Here is a 5657-nt window from a genome sequence, read left to right as displayed (position 1 = left end):
TCGCAGATGACAAAAATGTTCAACTAGAAAACAGAGGAATCAGTTTAAAAGCTATTAGTAATAACACGAGTAAAGCAAGGAAACAAAATAAATACGTATATTTAAAATTATGCTCATGAACATTACATAAAGTTGGGAGAAACAAAAAAGGCATTATAGGGTCATATGGAAAAAAGACCATTTACAACCAAAGTGTAAACTATGGAGGAAAAAACAATCAGAAATGCCCAAGACACACACAGAAACAACCAAAAACACAATAGGTCAAAGAAATAAAACTCTTGGGTTAATGGATATCTTTCACATGGTCCTCAAAGTTTTTGTACCTGGATCTTTCACATATGTCAGTCCTATCCAAATTAAAGTATCTACCTGATAGGACATATGTGCAGCAATTAAAAAAAGGAAGGAAGAAAGAAAACTTTCTCAAAGAGTTTGGAATACGCAAATGACTATGACAGAATGTTAAATTTAAAATGTATAAAATTATATCAATGCCTACACACCTGATCCCAACATTAAAAATGAAACATACTAAATTTTAACAAGAGTTATTTTCTGGAGGAGGGTTTAGGATGAGAGGGATGCCAGTATTTGGGTCAGAATGAACCTGAAACCAAATTTTCAAGACGAATACACAGTAAATGTGGAGGCAGGAGAACCAGCAACCCCATCTTTAAAAGTACACATATGACAACCAATAAATACAAAAGTCCCCAAACGCTGTCCCCAACACCGTCTCCTCTCCTTTCCCCCAATTACGGACACAACAGAAGTGTTGGTCAGCCACCCCTCCAACACTCACTTCCAAAGAGCTCGTACCAACACGGAACTCCACGAGCTCCCCTCCACGGAGACCCCCACCCCAACACCGAACTCCCCAAAGGAGACCCTCCAACTCGCTTTCCCCAATAGGGATCTCTACGCGCTCAGGAACACAAAACCCTCAACGCGCTCTCCCTGGCCTCGAAACACGCCCAGAACATGAAACTTACCTGAACGTTGACCTCCGACTCTTCTCCACCAGCGGCGTGAAATCACGGAACTCACTCCTCTGAACACTTTCCCTTCTGCGTGTCCCACACGGCTGTCTACCCTGGGTGACTGACGACCGCTCGAAAGCTCGGGGAACGGCGGCCGGTGAGCGCCAACCCACTAGACAAACTCAGGTTTTCGGTCGCCCCGCTATGACGTAATATATCCGCGCCCCTTTCGCTGACACTTGCCGGAGCGACCATCTTCCAACCTACCGCCGTAAACCAGTCGCCCTTTTTACGCCTTACGCGGGAAGCGGCAGGATAACGGGAAGCCGTTAAAAACGGCCTTTTCCGTCCCGTTTCCAAGCCAAGGGCGTCATACAAACTTCTCAGTTTTGGAGAGGCTCGATCTTACGCCGATCTTTCGGCAGCGGTGTCGCGGACTTAGAGGCACTTTGCTCCTGAGTATGGAGAATCAAAATGGGTGCGGCCAGTTTGGAGGTTGTTCTGGTGTCTGTACAGAGGGACCTGAGCATCTCGTTGAAAGGAACCAGCTAGGATACTGGGTACACTTCTAGCTGGAGGGTGCCTCCTGGAGGAAACGGCATTTGAGGCCACTTTAGGATTTAGAGAACCCAAGATAGTTACTAAGTCTCTGTTCGGCGTAGGTCACAGAGTGGGGAAAACAACTGTGATGTTGGATGAAAAAGTACTTTTATGACTGACTGGGGTGGGAGCTGGTGAAAGGATGCTGAGCACGGTAAATCAGAGGAGGTGAAAAAAAATCAATAAACGGAGAAGTGGCTTACCCTCCACCCGCGAGGAACCACAGGCGCGACAACGATTTTCGTCCACAAAGGTGAGAAATGCCTAGGATTCTAAATTCAGAAAAGGGACGAGTAATGTGTTCAATATTGTGACCCGACTGATTAAATAGACACGTTACAAAACGCCAAAAACCCTGTCTTAAACAGCAAGGCTCGGGAGTTAACATCACTTAACTAGAGAGATTTTAGAAAACATTTCAGCCAAGAGCCTTTGAACTAAGGAAAGGCGTTGATCGTTTCATCCAACAGAAGTTTATAAAGTGACTTCTATGTATCAGGTGCCAATCGGCGCATTGGAGATACAACTTTAAACACGGTCAAATATACCGACTTCATGAGCTTTACATCGTTCTTGGGGAGATTTCGCATGAAGTCGCTGACTTCCTCCGCACCGCAAGGAGGTTGTGATAACCAGTTAAAATGGGATAACATAGGTTAAAAAAAAAGCGTCCTTCATAGGATAACTCCTCCTTATTTCTCAAAATCCAACTCACATGTGACTGCCCACTCAATAAAAGGTCCAATGGTAGAAATCAAAGAAATGCAAAATTTTAACCAAATAAAATACCATGTGGGTCAATAATGTCAGATTTAAAACAGCGCTAAATCCAGGGTTTCCTTCGTTCCAAGAAATTTTCATTTCCATACACTTTTGCTGGGTGTATAAATGATAAAAACCTGTCCAGAAGAAAGTGTGAATTAAAATGCATCACAAGCACACACATTAACTGAGAAATTCCACTACCAGAAACAGATATTGAGGAAATATACCAATTTGCAAACATATCAATGATGGTAGGCCCATTGTCCTAAAAATTCGAGAATTTTTAAGTCATACAGTGTAACTTAAGACTGAAAATCATCTCTTTTTTACAGTTTGTAAAACCTTTTTCTTTTGAAATAATTACGAATTCACAGGAAGTTGCAAAGATAATGCCAAAGGTCCCATGCACCCCTTATACACCTTCTTTAATGGTAACTCCTACAATATAAAAACAAGGAAAATATTGGTTCAATCATAGAATGTATTCAGATGTCACCAGTTTCACATGCACTTGTGCACACAGTGTTTGTGCATCTTTATGCCATTTTATCACATGCCTAGATTCACGTAACCAACATCAAAATCAAGAAACAGAACTGAGGGTGGTGGAAGCTGTGCTGATTTGAAAGGATTTATGTATCCCAGAAAATCCATGCTTAATCCTGATCCAATCTTGTGGAGCAGCCATTTCTTTTAAACCCTATTCAGTAGTGTATGTTGGACACTTGATTTGACTATCTCCGTGGAGATGTGACTTATCCAATTGTGGTTGTTAACTTTTGAATAGAGGAAGATTTGACTCCACCCATTCCAGGTGGGTCTTGATTTGTTTACTGGAATCCTTTAAAAGAAGAAGCATTTTGGAGAGAGTCCCTTTTTAGAACTACGGGAGAGCAACAGAGCAGAGTCACAAGAACCAGAGTCCACCAGCCAGAAACTTTTGGAGATGAAGGAAAACACCCCTGGGAGAGCTTCATGAAACAAGAAGCCTGGAGAGAAAGCTAGCAGGTGTTGACATGTTTGCCATGTGCCTTTTCAGTTGAGAGAGAAACCCTGAACCTCATCGGCCTTTCTTAAATGAAGGCAATCTCTTGTTGGTGCCTTAATTTGGATATTTCTATAAACTTGCTTTAATTTGGACAATTTCATGGCCTTAGAACTGTAAGCTTGTAACTTATTAAATTCCCCTGTTTAAAAGCTCTTCCTGTTCTGGTATATCACATTCTAGCAGCTAGCAAACCAGAACAAAAGCTTTGCATTGGAACCTTCACCAACCTTTTGCTGGTTCTAATGGGTATCCTTTCTCTTAATAAAACTACTATCACAAGTATAGCACTTTGATTTCTCCCATTCCTGAGATTTATTGAACCTAAGAGTGGTCATGGAAAACCCTATCTTTGTGGCCAACTGGTCTGAAGGTCACCCTGGGAACCTGGGAACTACTTGTGGCTGGTGACTGAAGTGAGGGCAGTCTTGTGGGGAATGCTCCTTCTGACTTTGCAGTTTGGCAAACTCACTATGCACTGTAAATTTTACAGGAGTGGGTTTGGGAGTTGGTGGGTATAATACAATGTGGGAAGGTAGCTGGGTATTTTGTATCCCTATATCCTTGAGCTTTGTTTTGGAATACATATGTTAGGTTATTTTTATTTTTATTTTTATTTTGAGCTCTGCTTTCTTTTAAACAAAACCAGATTGTGAGTTCTTGCCTGCTGTGCCAGAGACCCATTTTCGATTCCCGGTGCCTGCCCATGCAAAACAAACAAAAAAACCCAAACAAACAGATTGCATATTTGATGAGACTGAGTAAATTAAATGGTGTGTACTCAGAGCCCATTCTATGCCAGACAGTTTTCTAGCCATCTAGTATAGAAGGTGAATAAGACAAACAAGTTCCCTGACATCATGAAGCTTACAGTATAATTTTTACAATCTGTAACTTACACTTAAGTGCCTAAACTCAGGAGCTTAAGTTGAGGAATTTGATATGTGGCATAATATGCTTTGTATGGAAGCTGATGCATGTAGTAATAATTGTATGACTCATGATTTCTATATATTTCATATCCATTTTCAAAATCATTAAGAAAAAAGTGGAAATCTGTGTTTCTAAATTATTTTTGCATCATGTATTTTTAATTTTTAAATTTTTTACTGTTAAATACAACATGTATACAAAGAAAAGAAAGAAAAATCAATGATTTTTCAAAGTACAGTTCAACAAGTAGTTACAGAATAGATTTCAGAATTTGTGGTGGGTCATGTTTTATTTTTAAAAGGGAAAAGAGGAATACATCACCATGCAATCACTCTGATTAAAATCCCACTAAGATACCTGATCTGTCATCAGCCTGCCACACCTGGCTTCTCCCCAAGACCCCTATCTGGTGCCTCTACTCAAATCTGTTTTCCAGGAGCAGACTTGGCCTGAGCCTAGGCCTTATACTCACCTCAGTTTTGTGCCCACCCCTCTGACCACAGATCAATAATTACAGATGAGTCTCTGAAAGTATTTGCCAGATTAGTCAAAGACCTGTAGTATTTTGGTCTAAGACTGGAGTTAGCTGACTCTTCCAGGACCCCCTTTGCCTATTTCTGATCCTGTCTTTAGCTCTCTAAAAGAGTATGAGATGACCAGGCCAATGTTGGCTTTTCTATAAAAATCTGCTCTTCATTTCCTCAATTGCTACCAGGACGTGGAAGACAGCCTCAGAGTCCCTGTGTTTGAGAGGTAACTGGAATAGATACCAGGAAGAATGTTGAATTGGTTCCATCAATGAGGCCAAGATTAGCATTAAAAAGGAAACTACTCCCTATAGAAGAGTTCAAGTGGCTTGTTATTCAAGAGTTTAGAACTGGGTAGACTAGGGAATCTGAAAAATAACACTTTAATATGACAAGGGATAATACTTTGAATGACAAGGAAAGGGGGGTGCTAGGATGGAAGCAAGTGGAGTCACCTTAATTTGTGTTCAAATTGACTACCTAATTGATTTTTCTTTCCATGTTTTAAAAAATTCCCAAGAAAGCTGTGTTAGAATGTATTGTGATATTTAATTTACAAGTTTAAATAAAAAATTATCCTTGGGTTTTTAGTTCATTTTGCAGACCATATTTCTCTACTTTTTTAGGTCTAGAAAATTTAATCACACTGAAGGTGACAATGTATAATACTAGGTCCTATTTATAAATTTAAGTTAAACACATCCAAAAATATTGTCACATTTATAAACTTAATTTATTTGTTTCTTTTTGAAGGATTTCAGTTGTCTGAAATAATATTTAAGTAAGTTTAGAGCCAAAGAAATG

This window comes from Tamandua tetradactyla, chromosome 16 (genome assembly GCF_023851605.1).
Source record: "Tamandua tetradactyla isolate mTamTet1 chromosome 16, mTamTet1.pri, whole genome shotgun sequence".
In the NCBI taxonomy this organism is placed as follows: Eukaryota; Metazoa; Chordata; class Mammalia; order Pilosa; family Myrmecophagidae; genus Tamandua; species Tamandua tetradactyla.
The sequence above is the reverse complement of the archived record's forward strand: the minus strand, read 5'-3'. Positions refer to the sequence as shown.